Raw genomic sequence first — 25,329 nt, 5'->3', positions numbered from 1 at the left:
CCCCCAAAGGGACCTTGGAGGTCATCTAGTCCAACCCCCCCCCGGCTCAGAATAACAGAATAAGAGGAATGGAAGGCCTGGAGACTGAAACTGAGACTAAGAACCGTGGCAGGAATTGGGAAGGACATGATAGCGGTCCTCCTTCCTTCCTTCCTTCCTTCCTTCCTTCCTTCCTTCCTTCCTTCCTTCCTTCCTTCCTTCCTTCTTGTCCTTCCTTCCTTCCTGTCCTTCCTTCCTTCCTTCCTTCCTTCCTGTCCTTCCTTCTTCCTTCCTTCCTTCCTTCCTTCCTTCCTTCCCTTCCTTCCTTCCTTCCTTCCTTCCTTCCTTCCTTCCTTCCTGTCCTTCCTTCCTTCCTTCCTTCCTTCCTTCCTTCCTTCCTTCCTTCTTGTCCTTCCTTCCTTTCTTTCTTCCTTCTTGTCCTTCCTTCCTTCCTTCCTTCCTTCCTTCCTTCCTTCCTTCCTTCCTTCCTTCCTTCCTTCCTTCCTTCCTTCCTTCCTTCCTTCCTTCCTTCCTTCCTTCCTTCCTTCCTTCCTTCCTTCCTTCCTTCCTTCCTTCCTTCTTGTCTTCCTTCTTGTCCTTCCTTCCTTTCTTCCTTCTTGTCCTTCCTTCCTTCCTTCCTGTCCTTCCTTCCTTCCTTCCTTCCTTCCTTCCTCCTTCCTTCCTTCCTTCCTGTCCTTCCTTCCTTCCTTCCTCCCTTCCCTCCTTCCTTCCTTCCTGTCCTTCCTTCCTTCCTTCCCCTTCCTCCTTCCTCCCTCCTTCCTTCCTTCCTTCCTCCTTCCTTCCTTCCTTCCTGTCCTTCTTTCCTCTTCCTCCCTTCCTTCCTTCCTTCCTCCTCCTTCCTTCCTTCCTTCTTCCTTCCTTCCTTTCCTTCTTCCTTCCTTCCTTCCTTCCTTCCTTCTCCTTCCTCCTTCCTTCCTGTCCTTCCTGTCCTTCCTTCCTTCTTCCTTCCTTCCTTCCTTCCTTCCTTCCTTCCTTCCTTCCTTCCTTCCTTCCTTCCCTTCCCTTCCTTCCTTCCTTCCTTCCCTCCTCCTTCCTTCCCCTCCCTCCTCCTCCTCCCTTCCTGTCCTTCCTTCCTTCCTTCCTTCCTTCCTTCCTTCCTTCCTCCTTCCTTCCTCCTCCTTCCTTCCTTCCTTCCTTCCTTCCTTCCTTCCTCCTTCCTTCCCTCCTCCCTCCCTCCCTTCTCTTCCTTCTCCATCCCCGGAGGACAGCCTTTTCTGTGAAACGGAGAGGCCTTCCCACCTGGGCTGGACTAGAAGACCTCCGAGGGTGCCTTCCAGCCCTCTTCCCCAATGGGAGTGCCAGAGGGGGCAGTGTGTGTTGAGGGTAGTGAATTCTGGGAGTTGTAGTCCCTGTTCTCCCTCCTTTCCAATCTCACAAATCCCCAACGTTGGTTGTCCTCACCCGCTCGGTTTTGCTTGTGGGGGGTGGGTGGGATCCCTGAAAGGGGAGGGGGCTGACTTCTCTTTCTCTCCCCTACCCTTCCCTCCCCCTCCCCACGCCCTCCCCTCCCCTCCTTCCAGAGCAACCGCCTGGCCCGGGACAGCTCCCTGGACGAAAGCGAATTGGAGCAGCTCCGCCACATCTGCAACCGGGACCCCCTCTCGGAGATCACGGAGCAGGAGAAGGACTTCCTTTGGCGCCACCGGTGGGTTGGGGTGGGGTGAGTGGGTGCGGGGGGTCTCTCCCCCACCCCCCCAGCCCGACACCCCTTCCCCAACCCACTCCTCTCCTCCCTTTCCAGGCACTACTGCGTCAACCTCCCGGAGACCCTGCCCAAGTTGCTGCTGTCCGTCAAGTGGAATTCCCGGGACGAGGTGGCCCAGGTGAGGCCGGGAACCATGTGGAAGTTGGCACGGGGGGAAGGGGGTGGGAGAGAGGAGGGAGGGGGAAAGCAGGGAGGGTTGGGCAGGAGCCCCCCTCCCTCCCTCCAACTGATCTCTTTTCCATTATTCCGCCATTCTGTTTTTAAGAAAAGGACGAGAAGCTTATTGGTATAATGGGCTGTGCGATGGCCTTGTGAGTTCAGTTGTGGAGATATCCTGGATCTTGTGCTGTCATCTCCTGGGTCGTTTGTGCTCGGATCTCTTTTCCATTATTCCCTCATTCTGTTTTTAAGAAAAGGACGAGAAGCTTATTGGTATAATGGGCTGTGCGATGGCCTTGTGAGTTCAGTTGTGGAGATATCCTGGATCTTGTGCTGTCATCTCCTGGGCCGTTTGTGCTCGGATCTCTTTTCCATTATTCCGTCATTCTCTTTTTAAGAAAAGGACGGGAAGCTGATTGGTATAACGGGCTCTGCGATGGCCTTGTGAGTTTTGTCGTGGAGATATCCTGGATCTTGTGCTGTCGTCTCCTGGGTCGTTTGTGCTCTGATCTCTTTTCCATTATTCCCTCGTTCTGTTCTTAAGAAAAGGACGGGAAGTTTATTGATATAACGGGCTCTAGATGGCCTTGTGAGTTCTGTTGTGAGAGATATCCTGGATCCTATGCTGTCATCTCCTGGGTCGTTTGTGCTCTGATCTCTTTTCCATTATTCCCTCATTCTGTTTTTAAGAAAAGGACAGGAAGCTTATTGGTATAACGGGCTGTGCGATGGCCTTGTGAGTTCTGTTGTGGAGATATCTTGGATCTAGTGCTGTCATCTCCTGGGTCGTTTGTGCTCTGATCTCTTTTCCATTATTCCCTCATTCTGTTTTTAAGAAAAGGACGGGAAGTTTATTGGTATAACGGGCTCTGCGATGGCCTTGTGAGTTCTGTTGTGGAGATATCCTGGATCTTGTGCTGTCGTCTCCTGGGTCGTTTGTGCTCGGATCTCTTTTCCATTATTCCGTCATTCTGTTTTTAAGAAAAGATGGGAAGTTTATTGGTATAATGGGCTGTGCGATAGCCTTGTGAGTTTTGTTGTGGAGATATCCTGGATTTAGTGCTGTCATCTCCTGGGTCGTTTGTGCTCGGATCTCTTTTCCATTATTCCGTCATTCTGTTTTTAAGAAAAGGACGGGAAGTTTATTGGTATAATGGGCTGTGCGATGGCCTTGTGAGTTCTGTCGTGGAGATATCCTGGATCTTGATACAGGATGTCCTGCCCAGGGTAGGGGGTTGGATTAAGATGGCCCTTTTCTTCTTAAAAACAGAATAGCAAGAGTCGGATGGGGCCGCAGAGGTCATCTAGACCAACCCCCTGCCCCGGGCAGGAGACGCTGTATTATTTCAGCCCAATAAGCTTCCCATCTTTTCTTCAAAAGGTGGCGCAAGGCTGCCAAGAACTCTGAGATAAAGTTACTAAGAAACACCTCCCAACACGAAAGAGTCTCCGAACACCAAGCGAGTTTTTTTTTCCCGAGCTTCCCACGAGGCTTGAAGGGCATAGAACTTCCTTGCTTCCTGCAAAGAACTCCGGTCTCTCAGGCTGGCTTTTATCCCTTACGGGGATAAAACTCCCGAGTCTTCCACAAGGCTGGAAGGGCATAGAACTTCTTTGCTTCCTGCAAAGAACTCCGGTCTCTCAGGCTGACTTTTATCCCTTACGGGAATAAAACTCCCGAGTCTTCCACAAGGCTTGAAGGGCGAGAACTTCTTTGCAGGGCGAGAACTTCTTTGCTTCCTGCAAAGAACTCTGGTCTCTCAGGCTGACTTTTATCTCTTATGGGATAAAACTCCCGAGTCTTCCACAAGGCTTGAAGAGCATAGAACGTCTTTGCTTCCTGCAAAGAACTCAGGTCTCTCAGGCTGACTTTTATCCCTTACGGATAAAACTCCCGAGTCTTCCACAAGGCTGGAAGGGCATAGAACTTCCTTGCTTCCTGCAAAGAACTCCGGTCTCTCAGGCTGACTTTTATCCCTTACGGGATAAAACTCCCGAGTCTTCCACAAGGCTTGAAGGGCAGGAATTTCCTTGCTTCCTGCAAAGAACTCCGGTCTCTCAGGCTGACTTTTATCCCTTACGGGATAAAACTCCCGAGTCTTCCACAAGGCTTGAAGGACATAGAACTTCCTTGCTTCCTGCAAAGAACTCCAGTCTCTCAGGCTGACTTTTATCCCTTACGGGATAAAACTCCCGAGTCTTCCACAAGGCTTGAAGGGCGAGAACTTCTTTGCTTCCTGCAAAGAACTCTGGTCTCTCAGGCTGACTTTTATCCCTTACGGGAATAAAACTCCCGAGTCTTCCACAAGGCTTGAAGGGCAAGAACTTCCTTGCTTCCTGCAAAGAGCTCCGGTATCACAGGCTGGCTTTTATCCCTTACAGGATAAAACTCCCAGGTTTCCCACAAGGCTTGAAGGGTATAGAACTTCCTTGCTTCCTGCAAAGAACTCCGGTCTCTCAGGCTGACTTTTATCCCTTTGACGGAGAGAAAAAAATAACATCACTTTGCGGCTTCACTCCCGCGTCGCCCGTGCCTGCTCTTTCCTCGGGGGTGGGCGGGGGCGAGGGGGAGGAGAGGCTTCTTCCTCACTCCCGCTCACTCCGCAGGCAGGCCCCTCCGCCCCCCCACCCGCCACTCTCCGATAGTCCCGCCCGAGTCCTCGCTCCTCGAGAGCTCACCCCGCTGCCGGCGGAGCCGCAAGGCGTCGGCCATCGGGAGACACCCGCCCACCCAAAATTAATGGCCGTCATTCTTCTCTCCCCCCGCCCCCACGCCCGATCCCTCCCTCCTCCCTCCCCCGACCCCAGATGTACTGTCTCCTCCGGGAATGGCCGCTGATCAAGCCGGAGCTCTCCATGGAGTTGTTGGATTGTAACTTTCCCGATCCGGTCATCCGGGAGTTCGCGCTCAAGTGCCTGGTCAAAGGTTTGACGGACGACAAGCTCTCGCAGTACCTCATCCAGCTGGTGCAGGTGAGAAGGCCCTCACCTGAGCGAGGACAGGTGGGAGAGCGGGCGGGGCGTTGGGGGGTCTTATTTCAGTGGGGGGGGGTTCCTGGTTTGGGGCGGGCTTAGGGAAGGAGGCAAAGCGGGACGGGGAGGAGATCGGTCGCCGGGACGGCGGGATGAGTTTGAACGGGATGTGGCGGGGAGGAGGAGGGAGCGTTGCCAGGTCACATCCGGGGAGGGGGGGCTTGGCGGGGAAAAAAGGGGGCAGCTTTTCGTACGGTGTATCCCAGAGGGCCCTCAGAGGTCATCTAGACCAGCCCCCTCCCTCCTCAGGCTTGAGACCCTATATATATGATTTCTCGTGCGGCGGGGAGGAGGGCTGGGGTGGGAGTAAAACTGTAAACTTGCCATTTCTTCTTACAAAAGAGAGGAACGAGAGGTCGGAAGGGGGCCTCGGGAGGTCATCTAGACCAACCCCCACCCCCACCCTCCACCCCCTCCACCCAGAGAGACCCGATATGGATTCAGGAAAATAAATAAATAAATAAATAAATAATAGCTTCCAAATCCCTTCTTATCAAAACAGAAGAAGGGACTTGGAAAGGGACCTCGGAGGTCATCTAGACCAACCCCACCCCCCCTCTCCGCCCAGACAGACCCGATATGGTTTCAGGAAGGAAAAAAAAAATAGCTGCCCATTTCTTCTTATAAAAGAGAGGAACAAGAGGTTGGAAGGGGCCTCGGGAGGTCATCTAGACCAACCCCAACCCCCACCCACCCCCTCCGCCCAGAGAGAGACCCGATATGGTTTCAGGAAAAATAAATAAATAAATAAAAAAAAGCTTCCAAATCCCTTCTTATAAAAACAAACAGAAGAAGGGAGTTGGAAAGGACCTCGGGAGGTCATCTAGACCAACCCCACCACCCTCTCTTCCCAGACAGACCCGATATGGTTTCAGGAAGGGAAAAAAAAATAGCTTCCCATTTCTTCTTATAAAAGAGAGGAACAAGAGGTTGGAAGGGGCCTCGGAGGTCATCTGAACCAACCCCAACCCCCACCCCACCCACCCCTCCGCCCAGAGTGACCCGATATGGTTTTAGGAAAAAAAAAAAAGAAAAAGAAAAAAAAAGAAAAAACAGCTTCCAAATCCCTTCTTATAAAAACAAACAGAAGAAGGGAGTTGGAAAGGGACTCTCGGGAGGTCATCTAGACCAACCCCACCCACCCCTCTCTGCCCAGACAGACCCGATATGGTTTCAGGAAGGAAAAAAAAATAGCTTCCCATTTCTTCTTATAAAGAGAGGAACAAGAGGTTGGAAGGGGTCTCGGGAGGTCATCTAGACCAACCCCAACCCCCCACCCACCCCTCCGCCCAGAGAGACCCGATATGGTTTTAGGGGAAAAAAAAAGAAAAAAAGGAAAAAAAGAAAAAATAGCTTCCAAATCCCTTCTTATAAATAAAAACAGAAGAAGGGAGTTGGAAAGGACCTCGGAGGTCATCTAGACCAACCCCACCCCCTCTCTGCCCAGACAGACCCGATATGGTTTCAGGAAGGAAAAAAATAGCTTCCCATTTCTTCTTATAAAGAGAGTAACAAGAGGTTGGAAGGGCCCTCGGGAGGTCATCTAGACCAACCCCAACCCCACCCTCCCCCTCGCCCAGAGAGACCTGAGATGGTTTCAGGAAAAAGAAAAAAAGAAAAAATAAGCTTCCAAATCCCTTCTTATCAATAAAAACAGAAGAAGGGAGTTGGAAAGGGACCTCCGGGAGGTCATCTAGACCAACCCCACCCACCCCTCTCCGCCCAGACAGACCCGATATGGTTTCAGGGGAAAAAAAATATAGCTTCCAATCCCCTTCTTATAAAAACAGAATGGTGGAGTGGGAAGGGACCTCTTTGAGGTCATCTAGACCAACCCTCTGCCCAGACAGACCTGATATTATTTCAGAAAAAAGAAATAGTTTCCAAATCTCTTCCTATAAAAACAGAAGAACGGAGTCGGAAAGGCACCTCGGAGGTCATCTAGACCAACCCCCTCGGCCCAGACAGGCCCGATATGGTTTCAGGAGAAAAAAATATATAGCTTCCAATCCCCTTCTTATAAAAACAGAGTGGTGGAGTGGGAAGGGACCTCTTCGAGGTCATCTAGACCAATCCACTTCCCAGACAGACCCGATATGGTTTCAGATTTTTATCTTTTTTTAAAAAAAGAAATAGCTTCCAAATCTCTTCCTATAAAAACGGAAGAACCGAGTCGCAAAGGGACCTCGGGAGGTCATCTAGATGAACCCTCCGCTCAGGAAGGAGAACCCTGTATGAATTGAAAGGGAGAAAATAAGCTTCACACCATCCTTCTTAGGAAACGGAGATTCTGGAGTTGGGAAGGGACCTCTTCGAGGTCATCTAGACCAACCCCCAACCCCCCACCCTCCCGCTGAGGCAGAAGTTACCCTACGTTGTTTCGGGGGGGGGAAAGGAACGAAAATATAATCTTCCCATCTCTTCTTTGACGAAGAGAAAGAATGGAGTTTGGAAGGGGGCTCGAGGTCATCTAGATCAACCCCCTTCTCTTCCCTTTCCTTGTACCCGTACCAGCTCGGCCCTCTCCTCCCGCTTTACAATACGTCTGCCCCGCCCCCCCCCTCCTAGCATGAACCCCTAACTTGCCCTCTCTTTGCCCCCTCACCCCCCTCCCCCAAAAACAGGTTCTGAAATACGAGCAATACCTGGACAACCCTCTGGCTCGCTTCCTGACCATGAAGGCTCTCACCAACCAGAGGATCGGCCATTTTTACTTCTGGCATCTCAAGTGAGTCCAGAGGAGGTGGTGGAGGGAAGGGGGCGGGGCGTTGGAGGGGGGGGGGGCTAGGAGGAGCATGGGGGGCGGCGGGGGGCAGGAGATGGACAGGTAGTAAAATATGACGCTCGCAGATTGGCTTCTGTCTCTCTCTCTCTCTCTCTGTGCCAGTTCCATTCCCTCTGTCCTCGGAGCTCCCGTCCCGACGACCGGCCCGTAGATTTCCACTTGCTCTCCTCTCCTTTGCTTTCTGTGCATCAAACACTAGACCTGGCTGTTCCTCCTCTTCCTCGTCAGCCCCTTCCAGACCTGGGAGGCTGGTTGACTCTCCGTCGGAGGGCTGACGGACGGCCCAGGCTCTGCCTCTGGAGCTCCCGTCCCGAGGACCAGCTCGTAGATTTCCACTTGCTCTCCTCTCCTCTGCCTTCTGTGCATCAAACACTAGACCCGGCTGTTCCTCCTCTTCCTCGTCAGCCCCTTCCAGACCTGGGAGGCTGTTGACTCTCCGTCGGAGGGCTGACGGACGGCCCAGGCTCTGCCTCTGGAGCTCCCGTCCCGAGGACCAGCTCGTAGATTTTCACTTGCTCTCCTCTCCTTTGCTTTCTGTGCATCAAACACTAGACCCCGCTGTTCCTCCTCTTCCTCATCAGCCCCTTCCAGACCTGGGAGGCTGTCGACTCTCCGTCGGAGGGCTGACGGACGGCCCAGGTGCCTCCTCTGTCTCTGTCTCTCTCTGTCTCTCTCTGTCTCTCTCTCCCAGTTCCATTCCCACTTCCCGTCCTGAGGACCGGCCCATAGATTTCCAATGCTCTCCTCTCCTCTGCCTTTTGCGCATCAGGCACTGGGAGGCACTGGGAGGCTGTTGACTCTCCATCAGAGGGTTGACAGAGGCCCAGGCTCCGCCTCTCTCTCTCTCTCTCTCTCTCTCTCTCTCTCTCTCTCTCTCTCTCTCTCTCTCTCTCTCTCTCTCTCTCTTTCTCTCTCTCTGACAGCTCGATTCCTTCTTCCCCCTCGGAGCTCCGTCCCGAGGACCAGCTTGTAGATTTTCACTTGCTCTCTCTCCTTGCTTTCTGTGCATCAAACACTGGACCCGCTGTTCCTCCTCTTCCTCATTGGCCCCCTTCCAGCCCGGGAGGCTGTTGACTCTCCGTCGGAGGAGCTGACTGGACAGCCCAGGTGCCTCCTCTGTCTCTGTCTCTCTCTGTCTCTCTCTGTCTCTCTCTCCCAGTTCCATTCCCACTTCCCGTCCTGAGGACCGGCCCATAGATTTCAATGCTCTCCTCTCCTCTGCCTTTTTCGCATCAGGCACTGGGAGGCACTGGGAGGCTGTTGACTCTCCATCCGAGGGTTGACAGAGGCCTCAGGCTCTCTCTCTCTCTCTCTCTGACAGCTCCATTCCCTTCTTCCCTCGGAGCTCCGTCCCGAGGACTGGCCCGTAGATTTCCACTTGCTCTCCTCTCCTCTGCCTTCTGCACATCCACACAGGCAGTGGACCCATCTGTTCCTCCTCTTCCTCATTGGCCCCCTCCAGACCTGGGAGGCTGTTGACTCCCCGTCGGAGGGCTGACGGACGGCCCAGTCTCCGCCTCCATCTCTCTCTCTCTCTCTCTCTCTCTCTCTCTCTCTCTTCTCTGCAAAAGCTCCGGTAGTCGAGTTACAATCTTTTAAAGAGAAAGACTTGGAAATACTTTCAGCTTTCCAACTGCTGCGCTGCCCTTCCACATTGCCTTCCTTCCTCCCCCCGCCGCAACCCCGTTTTAATGGCAACTACTAAACCAGGCCTAGGAAATGTTTTTTTTTTTTTGAAAACAATTTTATTGGTTTTTAACAAGCAAACAAACAAAGACATAAAAACATAAGAACATAAAACATCTTTTCCAAGAACTACTGACGAGATCTCATTTAAGTACAATATAATTCTAAATTGTCACATTTCCACACCTCACTTAATAAGCATCTTATATATTCCACTTCATATCTTATCTCTTACTATTTCTTCCTTTATTTCTATTCAGTTTGATTCATTCATATATTTCATCTTACTATATTTCATCGTGTTACTCTTTCGTATGTAAGTCTTATCCGTAAACTGACAAAACACATAACATCAAAAGTATAAAACTTCTTTTTTAGAAAGCGGCTTAACCCCGGGTGATAACTTTTGGTACGGACTTAAAATGAAATTCATGCTCAACTTATATATACTATTTTCAGGCCTAGGAAATGTTTTAGGAGTTGACACGCCCGTGGCGGGGTTGAGTTCCTGCAGGTCGTGGACTAACCGTAATTGCGGTTCAGAAGGAAGGCCTGAAGCCGTCGACTCACGACGGTCGGCCCCGCACCTGGTTCATTTAAATCCACCCCATATTTTTTTCACGGGTGGGTGGGGTGGCAACTCACCACGGTTGTGTCCTACCCAGGTCGGAGATGCACAGCAAACCCATCTCCCAGCGTTTCGGGTTGATGCTGGAGGCCTTCTGCCGGGGCTGCGGGATGTACCTGAAGCACCTGAACCGACAGGTGGAAGCCATGGAGAAGCTCATCAACCTGACGGACATCCTCAAGCAGGAGAAGAAGGACGAAACTCAGAAGGTAACTTCCCCGGGAAGGGGACGGAGGACGGCCCGGCGGGCGGAGGGATCGCCTCGAAGGAGGAGGAGGAGGAGTTGGGAGTTGTCCGAAGGGAGACCCCCCCATTTCCGTGGCTCTCGGAGTTTCCAAGTGATGAAATCCAGGGAGGAACGGATAAGGGAGCAATGTGATTAGCCTGGTCTACGGGGCGAGGAAAGGGCCCTGATCCCCTTCATGGGCTGCAGCTGTGAGAACTTGTGAAAAGGACGGACCTGCGTAGGAGCCGGGCTGGAAACAAAGCTTGGAAATATCTCTAGTTTGTCCATTCCTCTCTTGAGGAATTTGGGGGTCCTTTCCGGGGTGTGTGTGTGTTATTTCAATATCTGTGGATATCTTCAGGCCCTTATCTTGCCTGCTTCCCTTAATGGCTTCAGTGTGGTTTGTGTTGTCGTTGTTGTTGTTTTTTCCTATTTATAATTGACAGGTATTTTTTATTTTTTGAGTTTAAACGGCCTTTCCTCCTTTTTTGTAACTGTTTGTGAGGGAGTTTTTTTTTGTTTCGTTTTGTTTTCGGTCAAGGATATCTGGAGCTTTGAAGCCAAGTTGAAGGAATACAAAAAAGGGGGCTTCATCTGTTTTTGGGAGGGGGACTTGGTTGGTTTCGTATCCCCACCCTGGGTCCCCACACCGATCTCTTTTATTCGGATAAAAATCGGTCGTCGCCTCGGATCGCACAGACCGGCGCTGTAATATTTGGAAATGAGAAAGAGACCGCTAAAAGTCAATCGCTTCTCCCGCCCCAATAGCAGTAAATCCACGCTGCCTTGGATCGCACTGCCGCGTAATATTTGGGAATGAGAAAGAGACCGCCAAAAGTCACGTTTCCCCCCGCTCCCCCATAGCAGTCAATCCACGTCGGCCTTGGCGTCATCCCTCTCGACCTCCAGGTCTCAGCAGGGAAGAAGAACCGCTTAGCCTAAACAATCCTCACTATCTAACCGCTCCTCCCACTTACCGAACGCGGCAAAACCCAATATTCTCTCCCCTTCTATAACCAGCAAAGAGAACGAAAGGAAAAGGAATATATATATATATATATATCCCTCCGATATATATATATACCCCTCGGAGCCATACATGAAGCAAACCGACACCCACTATGAAGATGCAGCACGACTCACGAACTCAAGCCAAACAGCAAGATCACAGCTCACCAGCTCAAATCCCCAGCAATTCAAGACTAACCTGAGCACAACCAAGCCCCACCTGAACAGAACACGCCCCCCAGCCAATCAGAACACGGCCAACCCCCAACCAATCAGAACACAGCCAAACCCCAACCAATGAGAACACACCCCACCCAATCAGAGCACAGTTAAGCCCCACCCAATCAAGTCCCACCCCACTAGCAGTTAAAAGGAGAAGCAGCTGCAATCTCACATTACTCTGAGAAGCACAGAGCCGAAGACAGAAGCCTGAAGATGATGAATGAGACTTCATCGAACGTTGCTAGATACTTTGAATCTTACGCGGAGAAAACCCAACAACCAAAGATCCATATATATATATATATATATATATATATATATATATATATATATATGTATGTTTTCTGAGGTTCTAGCGGGTATTTGTATGTGGATCTTTGGTTGTTCGGTTTTCTCCGCGTAAGATTCAAGTATCTAGGCAACGTTTCAATGAAGTCATCATCTTCAGGCTTCTGTCTCCGGCTCTGTGCTTCTCAGAGTAATGTGAGATTGCAGCTGCTTCCTCCTTTTAACTGCCAGTGGGGGTGGGACTTGATTGGGTGGGGCTTGGCTGTGTTCTGATTGGTTGGGGGTTAGGCCGTGTTCTGATTGGTTGGAGGCGTGTTCTGTTCAGGTGGGGGCTTGGTTGTGCTCAGGTTAGTCTTAGTTGCTGGGGGATTTGAGCTGGTGAGTTGTGATCTTGCTGTTTGGCTTCGAGTTCGTGGGTCCTTCTGCATCTTCATAGTGGGTGTCGGTTTTGCTTCATGTATGGCTCGGAGGGGTTTGAAGTGGGTAGTGATGCAGCTGCCGTGCAGCTTCTGGTCCATGGTCGTGTCTCATCTTCTGAGTGGGTGGGAGTCTGTTTTCTACATGGAAGTGTGGTGGTGGCATCTTGTGTGGCTCTCCTGGGTGTGGGTCTGGTGTCCTTCTTCATGTTAGGTACTCTGTCTGTTCATGAGGGCGGGTTTCCAAATGGCTGGAAGGCGGGAGGTGTCATCTCGTTTGTTCATGCTGTGTGGTTTTTATCTCTATGGCTTCTCTGATTATTCTGCTGTTGAAGTGTTCGGTTTTGGCGATAGTTCTGGTATTTTTAAAATCAATTTCATGTCCTGTGGCTTTGAGGTGTTGGACCAGGAAGAGTCGTTTCTTCTTTTTTTGATTGAGTTCTTATGTTCTTCAATGCGTGCACTTATTCTTCTGTTAGTTTGTCCAATGTATGGTAGGGCAGGCAGTGCAGGGGATTTCATATACTCCTTGGTTTTCTAATTTGATTTTGTCTTTGGGGTTTCTTAGGATGGTGGATATTTTTCTGTTTGTGCAGAATGCTGTTTGATGTTGTGTTTTTGGAGGATCTTGCTAATTTTGTCTGTAGTGCCTTTTATATATGGGAGGAGGGCTTTGCCGTTTTCTTGTTCTCTGTCTTGGATTTTGGTTGGGGTTTCCTTTTTGGATTAGGTGGGTAATCTTCTTTCTTTGGAATCCATTGGCTGTAAGTACGTTGGTGAGTGTGTGTAGTTCGGTTTTTTGGTGTTGTTCATCGGCTAAGCATTTTGTTCTGGAGATGAGTGTCTTGGCTACGGAATTGATCTGTGCTGGGTGGTGGTGTGAGAGTGCATGTAGATACCGGTTAGTATGTGTTTTCTTCTGGTAGATGGTGTGTCCTAGGGAGCCATTGGATTCAGTTAAAAGGAGGAAGCAGCTGCAATCTCACATTACTCTGAGAAGCACAGAGCCGGAGACAGAAGCCTGAAGATGATGAATGAGACTTCATCGAAACGTTGCTCTTCAGATACTTCGAATCTTACGCGGGAGAAAACCCGAACAACCAAAGATCCACATATATATATATATATATATATATATATATATATATATATATATATATATATATATATATATTTTCTAAGTTTTTGTGGGTATTATGATGTATGGCATTCAAAGCAGTTGCTTTTTTCCCACCATAGTAGCTGTCTACTATGACGTGGGAAAATACCCGAACAAAGCTCGAATGTTCATATATATATATATATATATATATATATATATATATATATGTGATCTTTGGTTGTTCGAACAACCAAAGATCCACATACAAATACCCGAGAACCTCAGAAAACATATATATATATATACAGAAGGCAATGCGCAAACGCTCTACCCCCACATGCCTGCTGCCCCCTGACTGACCTGCACTGCGCCTCCCAGCCGATTTTCGGCCATTTTGAGGCCTTTTTTTTTTTTCCTGCCTCCCAGATCTGGGCTTGAGGAAGGCTTCTGCAGGCTTTGCAGGCCGAAAAAACAGGCCCGTTGGGTCACTTCTGGTATTTCCAGAAGTGATGTAAACCGGGCCTATTTTTTTTTTCCAGCCTGCAAAGCCTGCGCCATCTGCCCGCAAGCCTCCGACAGGCTGAACGTCACCTGGTATTTCCGGAAGTGATGTAAAACCGGGCCTATTTTTTTTTCCAGCCTGCAAAGCCTGCGCCATCCGCCCGCAAGCCTCCGACAGGCTGACCTGGGCGGCATGCGCGGGGCAGGCGAGCGGGCCGGCGGCTCCCTGGGCTGTAGGTTCGCCATCACGGGGGATCCTGCCTGAGCCGGGTGGTGGTGGTGGGTAGTGGGTGGTGGTGGTGGGGGTTGGATTAGGTGACCTCCAAGGTCCCTTCCCTTCCCCCCCACCCCCTCTGTTGATTCTATTCAGATGCAGATGAAATTCTTGGTGGAGCAGATGAGGCGGCCTGACTACATGGAGGCGCTCCAAGGATTCATCTGCCCGCTCAACCCCGTCCACCAGCTGGGCAACCTCCGTGAGCGAAACACCCTCCTCACCGCGCAGGCCTTTGGAAGGGGAGGGTGGCAGGAAGGCAGCCCGGAATGGGGAATGGGGGGGTGGGGTCTTCTAGCTGGGGCCCCTCCCCTCAAACCCCCTCCGCCACCACCGACCTCGTCCTTTCCTCTCCCGCAGGCTGGACGAGTGCCGGATCATGTCCTCGGCCAAGCGTCCGTTGTGGCTCAACTGGGAGAATCCAGACATCATGTCGGAACTGCTCTTCACGAACCACGAGATCATTTTCAAGAACGGAGACGGTGAGGGGGGTCGGAACCGGGTCGGCGGTTACGGGGAGGAGCGAGGAAAAGGAATAAATAAAATCCAGATCACGGGTCGATAGCCCCTTTTATTTTTATTTTTTTTGGAAAACAATTTTATTGGTTTTTTTTTTAAACGAACGGACAAAACATAAAAGGCTCCGCTCTCTTCCGTACTTATATACGACCAGCGTGTCGGTCGGTTCATCAGTTTGGTGCATTCATTTCGTAGTCACCATGACAATTACATTCCATAATAACTCTTATTATCGATCCAAGCTTATATATCCTCATATCATTATGAAAACAAAAAACAAAAAATCATTTGACTGTACTTTTATTCATTCGCGCCTTATGAGATAACTATAATTTAAGTCATTTATTCTGTAACCAATCATATAATCATACCAATTCTATCCTAAGAAGAAAAAGGAAAAAAAAAAACACTTTATAAATGTAATGTCAAGTAACAAAAGAAAAGGGAGAAGAAAAGTCAACATCTATCCTAAAAAGAAAAAGAAAAAAAAAACACTTTATAAATGTAATGTCAAATAGCAAAAGAAAAAAGAAAAGTAAAATCAATAATATTCCTTATCGCCTAACATTCTAAATATTCTATTGTTGTATTTCATCGTCCAGCCGTTGATAGGAAAGGTCCCAAATTGTATAAAATTGTTTTAGCTTCTTGCTCTCTCATTTCAAATGTCGATCTACTCATCTCAGCGCATTCCAAGATTTTCTTAATCACTTCTTCCTGCAATGGAATATTCTCATTTTTGTCCAATTTTTTTGCCAATACAATCCTAGCCGCAGTTAATACATTTACAATCTCTACACTTTTCTCTTCTCTTCTCTTTTCTTCTCTTCTTTCCTTTCCTCTGCAATTCTCTTCTCTACTCTTCTCTTCTCTACTCTTCTCTTCTCTATTCTTGTCTACACTTTTCTCTTCTCTTCTCTTCTCTTCTCTTCCTTCCTCTCTTCTGCACTTCTCTTCTCTACTCTTCTCTTCTCTATTCTTCTCTTCTCTATTCTTGTCTACACTTCTCTTCTCTTCTCTTCTCTTCTCTTCCTTCTTCTCCTCTGCACTTCTCTTCTCTACTCTTCTCTTCTCTATTCTTGTCTACACTTTTCTCTTCTCTACTCTTCTCTTCCTTCCTCTCCTCTGCACTTCTCTTCTCTACTCTTCTCTATTCTTGTCTACACTTCTCTTCTCTTCTCTTCTCTTCCTTCCTCTCTTCTGCACTTCTCTTCTCTACTCTTCTCTTCTCTATTCTTCTCTTCTCTATTCTTGTCTACACTTCTCTTCTCTTCTCTTCTCTTCTCTTCCTTCCTCTCCTCTGCACTTCTCTTCTCTACTCTTCTCTTCTCTATTCTTGTCTACACTTTTCTCTTCTCTACTCTTCTCTTCCTTCCTCTCCTCTGCACTTCTCTTCTCTACTCTTCTCTATTCTTGTCTACACTTCTCTTCTCTTCTCTTCCTTCCTCTCCTCTGCACTTCTCTTCTCTACTCTTCTCTATTCTTGTCTACACTTCTCTTCTCTACTCTTCTCTTCCTTCCTCTCCTCTGCACTTCTCTTCTCTACTCTTCTCTATTCTTGTCTACACTTTTCTCTTCTCTACTCTTCTCTTCCTTCCTCTCCTCTGCACTTCTCTTCTCTACTCTTCTCTATTCTTGTCTACACTTCTCTTCTCTTCTCTTCTCTTCTTTTCTCTTCTCTTCTCTACTCTTCTCTTCTTTCCTCTCCTCTGCAATTCTCTTCTCTACTCTTCTCTTCTCTATTCTTCTCTTCTCTAATCTTGTCTACACTTCTTTTCTCTTCTCTTCTCTTCTTTTCTCTTCTCTTCTCTACTCTTCTCTTCTTTCCTCTCCTCTGCAATTCTCTTCTCTACTCTTCTCTTCTCTATTCTTCTCTACACTTCTTTTCTCTTCTCTTCTCTTCCTTCCTCTCCTCTGGGTTGATACCACTTTTATAAAGCCACGGTAAGACTCCAGAAATCCCCATGTCTAGTTTCTTCCTTCGCTTTCTTTCTTATCTTCTGGAATGGAGAGATTGTAGAGAAAGGGATTAGAAGAGAGTAAGTGGGACCCGCCATGGGGGAAAAACCTATCGTGTCACGAATTAATACCCCCTTTATAAGGCCTTGGTTCGACCCCTTTGGAGTACTGGACCCAATTTTGGTCGCTGGGATATTAAAAAAAACAAAACAAAACGGTGTTGAGACTTTGGAAAGAGTGCAGAGAAGAGCAATAAAGAGGATTAGGAGGCTGGGGACGAAAACCGACTATAAAGTTGGTACCGCTTTATAAAGCCTTAGTAAGGCCCGCGTCCAGTTTTGGGTCACCGCTTTGCAAAAAAAGAGGTTGAAAGCTCGGAGGAAGAGCAACTAAGATCTTTTGAGGCTGGAGACTAAAACATAACGAAGAACGGTCGCAGGATCTGGGTTTGGCCAGGCTCGAGGAAAGAAGGACCAGGGTTGACGTGATAGCAGGATTCCGATATTGGAGGGGGCTGCCCCAAAGAAGACCGGGGGGGAGGGTCCAATTATTCTCCAAACCACCAGAAGGCGGGAAAAAGAAATGATGGATGGAAACTAACCCAAGGAGAAATGAAGGAGAAACGGCCTGATGGAGAAGAGAAAAGAAGCGTAGAGAAGAATAGAGAAGAATAGAGAAGAGAAGAGGAGAGAAGAGAAGTGCAGAGGAGAGGAAAGAAGAGAAGAGAAGAGTAGAGAAGAGAAGAGAAAAGAAGTGTAGAGAAGAATAGAGAAGAGAAGTGTAGAGAAGAATAGAGAAGAGAAAAGAAGAGAAGCATAGAGAAGAGAAGAGAAAAGAAGAGAAGAGAAGAGAAAAGAAGAGAAGCGTAGAGAAGAATAGAGAAGACAAAATAGTAGAGAAGTGTAGAGAAGAATAGAGAAGGGAAGTGTAGAGAAGTGTAGAGAAGAGAAGAGAAAAGAAGAGAAGAGAAAAGAAGAGAAGAGAAAAGAGAAGCATAGAGAAGAATAGAGAAGAGAAGAGTAGAGAAGAGAAAAGAAATGTAGAGAAGAGTAGAGAAGAGAAGAGAAGTGCAGAGGAGAGGAAAGAAGAGAAGAGAAGAGTAGAGAAGAGAAAAGAAATGTAGAGAAGAATAAAGAAGAGAAGATTAGAGAAGAGAAGTGCAGAGGAGAGGAAAGAAGAGAAGAGAAGAGAAGAGAAAGAAAAAGAGAAGAATAGATAAGAGAAGAGAAGTGCAGAGGAGAGGAGAGAAAGAGTAGAGAAGAGAAAAGTGTAGAGAAGAATAGAGAAGAGTAGAGAAGAGAAGTGCAGAGGAGAGAAGAGTAGAGAAGAGTAGAGAAGAGAAGAGATAAACATATATTGTCATTTTTTACTGTGAACACGCCGGCTCACGTTAAAAAGGACCTTCAGTTGCCTGATCTCAAAAGAAAGTATCCATCTACGCATGCCCATACGTAACGCTCACATCTACCAGGGCTATATACATACATATACATTGTGCCTATCCATATACCTCCCTGTCCAGTTTGAATACATTTAGCAGAAAGGAAACGTGAGAGCTCACAAGATTTACAACTTGTAGGAGCACCATCGCTGGAGGAAGTTTTTTTTTTTTAAATAAAATAAGAGACCGGACGGCCACCTATCTGAAACGGTGTACAGTCACCTGCTTGAGCGGGTTGGGGTGGGGGGTCAGACTAGAAGACCTCCAAGGTCCCTTCCCCCCTCGGTCATTCAGATGGTGTCAAGGGGCTGGTCTGGAGGTCTCAAGCAAGCCGAGGAGGGGTCCAGAACCCGGGCTCTCTGGGAGCGAGGCACAGCTCAATGCCCTCACGGGGGACCCGGCTGGCTTTCCTCTGTGGCCTCCTTCCAAAGATGTGTAGAAATGTTTGGTGTTGGGATTCCGGCCGTTACACCCCGATTAAAAATCCTGAGTCTCGAGCCAAACTTGCAAAACTTCCCAAAAAGGATTTATTGGGAGGGAACATGCCGGCGCTGCCTGGGTGCAGCCGACTCTCCAATTCTCCAATGGGACACAGCCGTAGCCCAGAGTCCTCCATCTTGTTCTCCAATTAGAATTTTGCACCGGCGGAAACTATGGTTCTCCTAGTTTACTATCTTGGAAAACCTTTAAACCAGAGATATTTTTCTTGGGTAGGATACAGTAGAGAATTGACATATTTGATTTATAAATGTTTTTTAACAGCGGCTAGAAATTGAACTGGCTCAAAACTGGAAAAGTGGAAAAAATTCCGTCACAAGACGAGGCGATTAAAGAAAATAACGGAATGCGCAGAAATATCAATAAATGGGACATGAGTCAATTAATGTTAAATGGACATTAGAAATTAAATGGACATTAGAAATTAGACAGCCAGAAGACAGAATATTATCAAAATAGGGGATTTATTTTATCAATGGTCAGATGAGAAAATGGGGGAATAAAATATATTCTAATATGAATGCAACGTAATGGTAAAGATAAGACAGCGTAATGAGGTATTAGAACTGATTAGAATGAAATGAATGACAGGATGAATATTTAGAAAAAAGTGGAGATTTGCTCGAAAAGGATGACGTGATTTTTTTTATTAATCTTTTATAATTTTAAAAAGTCAAACAACGACAAAATAGATCTTATATCAACAGTTTGCGACATGCGTCTTTATCCTCAGACTTTGTGCATTATTTACAAATATACAAAATTGTGCGAATATGAACTTATCTAGTATTTATCTCTATTTACAATCCATTTATCTATGATGTGAATTTATAATTATAGTCCATTAAGGAGTTAATAATAATAATATAGTTTACATAAATCATTCACTTATCTAGTACATCTCTATTTACAATCCATTCATCTATGATGTGAATTTATAATTATCGTCCATTAAGGAGTTAATAGAAATATAGTTTATATAAATCATATACTTATCTAGCACATCTCTATTTACAATTCATTTATCTATGATGTGAATTTATAATTATAGTCTATTAAGGCGTTAATAATAATTTAGTTTATATAAATCATTTACTTATCTAGTACTTATCTCTATTTACAATCCATTTATCTATGATGAATCTATAATTATAGTCCATTAAGGCGTTAATAATAATATACTTTATATAAATCATTCACTTATCTAGTATTTATCTCTATTTACAATCCATTTATCTATGATGTGAATTTATAATTATAGTCCATTAAGGAGTTAATAATAATATACTTTATATAAATCATTCACTTATCTAGTATTTATCTCTATTTACAATCCATTTATCTATGATGTGAATCTATAATTATAGTCCATTAAGGCGTTAATAATATACTTTATATAAATCATTCACTTATCTAGTATTTATCTCTATTTACAATCCATTTATCTATGATGTGAATTTATAATTATAGTCCATTAAGGAGTTAATAATAATATAGTTTATATAAATCATTCACTTATCTAGTATTTATCTCTATTTACAATCCATTTATCTATGATGTGAATCTATAATTATAGTCCATTAAGGCGTTAATAATAATTTAGTTTATATAAATCATTTACTTATCTAGTACTTATCTCTATTTACAATCCATTTATCTACGATGTGAATTTAAAATTATAGTCTATTAAGGCGTTAATAATAATTTAGTTTATATAAATCATTTACTTATCTAGTACTTATCTCTATTTACAATCCATTTATCTATGATGTGAATTTATAATTATAGTCTATTAAGGCATTAATAATAATATAGTTTATATAAATCATTTACTTATCTAGTACTTATCTCTACTTACAATCCATTTGTCTATGATGTGAATTTAAAATTATAGTCTATTAAGGCGTTAATAATAATATAGTTTATATAAATCATTTACTTATCTAGTACTTATCTCTATTTACAATCCATTTGTCTATGATGTGAATTTATAATTATAGTCCATTAAGGAATTAATCATAACATAGTTTGCAAAAAGCTGATCTGTTCAATATGAATTTTAATCTAAATTTAGGAGAGAAAGACCGTTGACAATTGGGCACAAGAGATATGTACCTACTGACACGCTGTGTAAATGGAAAGATGCTTTTATTTGACGTTTTATGTTTGCATTGGTCAATGTTGGTCGTCAAAAGAAATAAATAAAAACTTTTTTAAAAAAGAAAGAAAACATTGACGGAATGCGCTTTCGGTTTCCAAGCTGCCGCACTGCTCTCCCTTCTCTCCCTCCTTTTCTGTTGGCCCGCTCAAAAGAAACCAGAGAAATATTTGATGAGTTGACGGTTGGGGGGTGGGAGGTGGCACATGGATCTGGAGAGCCACGCTGGCCTCTCTCGGGGGTCTCCCCTGCCCATCCGCCTCACCTCACACACACACACCCCGACTGTGCAAAAAAGGCCCATGCTGTTGACCTTCTTCCCTCGGTCCCTTCTAGATCTCCGCCAGGACATGCTGACCCTGCAGATCATCCGGATCATGGAGAGTATGTGGCAGAACCAAGGCCTGGATCTCCGGTAGGACGGGGACGTTGGGTTGAACGGTGATTGCATGGGGGAGGAACGTTGTTATGATATGTACAGAATAACCCTTGAGTAACAAGGACATGTTTATGAGAGTAGCTATGAATAATTATCCAGCCGCACCCAGATACGCTAAATTGAGTTAAAAGTTTTACTTTAAGAACCAGCGCCGTCCAATAAACGGTCCAGCTCATGTACGTTTTACAGTCGAAAGAATATCCAACTACAAAGTCTTCTTACCGGTTGCCTTAGTCATTTCCAAGATATCAAAGTATAAGCACAGCGTAAAGACAACGGAGAACCTTAGATAGCAACAGAATGTCAGACAGACAGAATGTCGGAGAGAACAAGCCATGATCTCTAGCTCCCTCTTGGGGTAATTCGCAATATAATCAACCAATCGGAATATAGTATATAAATCAATACAGTGATTTTGTCTGAAAGCTACAAACTTACATTGTTGGTTTATATCCTTGCCAAGCCAACTAAGTGGTGGATTCAGATTCCGAACAAACGTCGGACATACTGTTGATCTGGAAGAATGGGAAAAACGATCTGGAAACGTGAACGATAAAAATAACAAAATTGCCAGCGTATATAAGGAAAAGCAAGCTTAAAATGTTCTATCGTTGGCATTTGCCACCTCCAAGACTGGCTAAGCTTTACCCAAACTTAAAACCAACTTGTTGGAAGTGCGGACAACGACGAGGTATCTTCTTTCATTCTTGGTGGACATGCCCCAAAGCGGAAAAAAAAAAAAAAATACTGGAAAAGGAGTCAAACTTGGTTAGAAGAGTAAAAAAAAATAAAATGATTTTGTCCCGGAATTATTCCTCTTAGGAATAATTAAAAAAATAAAACTATAATAGAAAGATAAAATAGCTTATATTTATATATATTCACAGCAGCAAGAATTTAAAAAAAAAAAACTATAATAGAAAGATAGAATATCTTATATTTACATATATTAACAGCAGCAAGAATTAAAAAAAACTATAATAGAAAGATAAAATATCTTATATGTACATATATTGATGGCAGCAAGAATTAAAATAACTATAATAGAAAGATAAAATATCTTATATTTACATATATATTGACAGCAGCAAGAATTTAAAGAAGTATAATAGAAAGATAAAATATCTTATATTTATATATATTCACAGCAGCAAGAATTAAAAAAACTATAATAGAAAGATAAAATATCTTATATTTATATATATTCACAGCAGCAAGAATTTTAAAAAAACTATAATAGAAAGATAAAATATCTTATATTTATATATATTCACAGCAACAAGAATTAAAAAAACTATAATGGAAAGATAAAATATCTTATATTTACATATATTCGACAGCAGCAAGAATTAAAAAACTATAATAGAAAGATAAAATATCTTATATTTATATATATTCACAGCAGCAAGAATTAAAAAAACTATAATAGAAAGATAAAATATTATATTTACATATATTTACAGTAGCAAGAATTTAAAAAAACTATAATAGAAAGATAAGATATCTTATATTTACATATATCGACAGCAGCAAGAGTTAAAAAAACTATAATGGAAGGATAAAATATCTTATATTTACATATATCGACAGCAGCAAGAATTTTAAAAAGTATAATAGAAAGATAAAATATCTTATATTTACATATATCGACAGCAGCAAGAATTAAAAAAACTATAATAGAAGGATAAAATATCTTATATTTACATATATTGACAGCAGCAAGAGTTAAAAAAACTATAATAGAAGGATAAAATATCTTATATTTACATATATATCGACAGCAGCAAGAATTTTAAAAAGTATAATAGAAAGATAAAATATCTTATATTTATATATATCGACAGCAGCAAGAATTAAAAAAACTATAATGGAAAGATAAAATATATTTACATACATCGACAGCAGCAAGAGTTAAAAAAAAACTATAATAGAAGGATAAAATATCTTATATTTACATATATCGACAGCAGCAAGAATTTTAAAAAGTATAATAGAAAGATAAAATATCTTATATTTACATATATTAACAGCAGCAAGAATTAAAAAAAACTATAATAGAAGGATAAAATATCTTATATTTACATATATTGACAGCAGCAAGAATTAAAAAAAACTATAATAGAAAGATAAAATATCTTATATTTACATATATTGACAGCAGCAAGGATTAAAAAAAACCAGAATAAATATTTTATATTTACATATATTCACAGCAGCAAGAAAATATTTCATAAGTTCCATATCACCCGAAGGGTTAATAATAATAATAATAAATAAATAAATTTAGAGTGTGTGGAAATGGATAAATTAACTATGGAATTAAAAGGGAAAACAGACGCAGAATACAACGCAGTGCGGGAAACCTGGTTTATTTGGATCGAGAATCGATATGAAAATAGAAAATGTAAATAATGTATATAATAAATTAGAGGGTCTGGAAATATGAGGCGTTGTAAGTTTTGATCGGACACATCCATGTATATATAAAATGTCACAGCGCTGTTTAATAACTACTGGTATTGTGTATAAACGGGAAAAAAAATTCAAGAAAGCATTATTTAGAAAAAGAAAAAAAAAATGGAAACGGACGGTGGGGCGGGACGGCCGTGGATAAGGGGTGTTGTGGTTCGCCGGCAGCCGGGACGGATGGTGTCGGGACACCGTAGCCTCCGGAGTCTGGGAGCAGCGAGGAAGAGGAGCCAAGGGAGCCTGTTCCCCCTTAGGACTATCACCTTGTGGGCTTGTATCCTTACAACTTACATGATTTAGTTTCCGCGTGCGATTTTAACTGCTGGTTTAGTATCCTATGAGTATCACTCAGGGTTGTATCTTACAATTCTTGATGAATGTATTTTTTTCATCCTTCCTGGTACCCATCTCTTCCCTCTAACCTTGTGGCTTGTATCCTTACAACTTGCATGATTGAGTTTCCGCGTGCGATTTTGATTGCTGGTTTAGTATCCTATGAGTATCTTATGATTCTTGGTGAATGTATTTTTATCATCCTTCCTAGTACCTATCTCTTCCCACTTTTGACTATAACCTTGTTGCTTGTATCCTTACCACTTATATTATTTACTTTCCGCGTACGATTTTGATTGCTGATTTAGTATCCTAAGAGTATCTTATGATTCTTGGTGAATGTATTTTTATCATCCTTCCTAGTACCTATCTCTTCCCACCTTTTGACTGTAACCTTGTTGCATGTATCCTTACACATTATTTAGTTTCCTCGTATGATTTTGATTCCTGAATTAGTATCCTATGAGTATCACTAAGTGTTGTATCTTACGGTTCTTGATGAATGTATTTTTTTCATCCTTCCTGGTACCCCTCTCTTCCCTCTAACCTTGTGGCTTGTATCCTTACAACTTGCATGATTTAGTTTCCGTGTGCGATTTGGATTGCTGGTTTAGTATCCTATGAGTATCACTAAGGGTTGTATCTTACCATTCTTGATGAATGTATCTTTTTCATCCTTCCTGGTACCCATCTCTTCCCTCTAACCTTGTGGCTTGTATCCTTACAACTTGCATGATTTAGTTTCCGTGTGCGATTTGGATTGCTGGTTTAGTATCCTATGAGTATCTTATGAGTCTTGGCGAATGTATTTTTTATCATCCTTCCTAGTACTTACGACTTCCCACTTTTGACCATAACCTTGTTGCTTGTATCCTTACCACTTATATGATTTACTTTCTGTGTACGATTTTGATTGCTGATTTAGTATCCTATGAGTATCTTCTGATTCTTGGTGAATGTATTCTATTATTTATATATATATATTATAATGTATTATATATATTAAAAGGAGGGGGGAGGAGAAAGAGACGGAGTATGAGATGTGCTTGCGTGTGGCCGGCTGGAGGAGATAGCTGGTCCTCCCGGGCGAAAGCCCCCTGCCTCATTTGGGAGGAGCCAAACCCACCTGCCCACCCGGCCTTCCTCCTCGCTGCTCCGTGGCCTTCAGCTCCCAAAACCCGGGGCTCCTCCAGGCCTGACCTGCCCTCCCCTCCCCTCTTGGCAGGATGCTGCCCTACGGCTGCCTGTCCATCGGGGACTGCGTGGGGCTCATCGAAGTGGTGAAGAGTTCCTACACCATCATGCAGATCCAGTGCAAGGGCGGCCTGAAGGGGCGCTGCAGTTCAACAGCAACGCGTTGCATCACTGGTTGAAGGACAAGAACAAGGGCGAAGGGTCAGTCTGGGCCTGGGGGTGGGGTTTGGGGGGGGGGGACTGAACGGGGGGAGGGGTTGGCGGGCTGGGCAGTGGGACACCACTC

At 44.6% G+C, this 25,329-nt stretch overlaps 1 pseudogene across 1 annotated transcript in view; it reads left to right on the top strand.

Moving 5' to 3' along the window:
• LOC113453280 (phosphatidylinositol 4,5-bisphosphate 3-kinase catalytic subunit alpha isoform-like) overlaps positions 1-25,329 on the top strand; it is a 72,692-nt pseudogene that overhangs the window by 40,830 nt on the left and 6,533 nt on the right. Inside the window, exons 10-18 of the transcript XR_015740576.1 lie at positions 1,521-1,645; positions 1,742-1,823; positions 4,673-4,837; positions 7,522-7,625; positions 10,034-10,205; positions 14,130-14,236; positions 14,394-14,515; positions 20,945-21,023; positions 25,075-25,244. The product of XR_015740576.1 is annotated as a phosphatidylinositol 4,5-bisphosphate 3-kinase catalytic subunit alpha isoform-like (transcript). The remainder of the gene's footprint in view (positions 1-1,520; positions 1,646-1,741; positions 1,824-4,672; positions 4,838-7,521; positions 7,626-10,033; positions 10,206-14,129; positions 14,237-14,393; positions 14,516-20,944; positions 21,024-25,074; positions 25,245-25,329) is intronic.

The sequence above is a fragment of the Pseudonaja textilis genome, unplaced genomic scaffold (genome assembly GCF_049901715.1).
Source record: "Pseudonaja textilis isolate UNSWEBS1 unplaced genomic scaffold, rPseTex1.2 PTEXSCF23, whole genome shotgun sequence".
Classification (NCBI taxonomy): Eukaryota; Metazoa; Chordata; class Lepidosauria; order Squamata; family Elapidae; genus Pseudonaja; species Pseudonaja textilis.
Note: the sequence above shows the minus strand (reverse complement) of the source record. Positions and strands in the feature narration are given on the sequence as shown.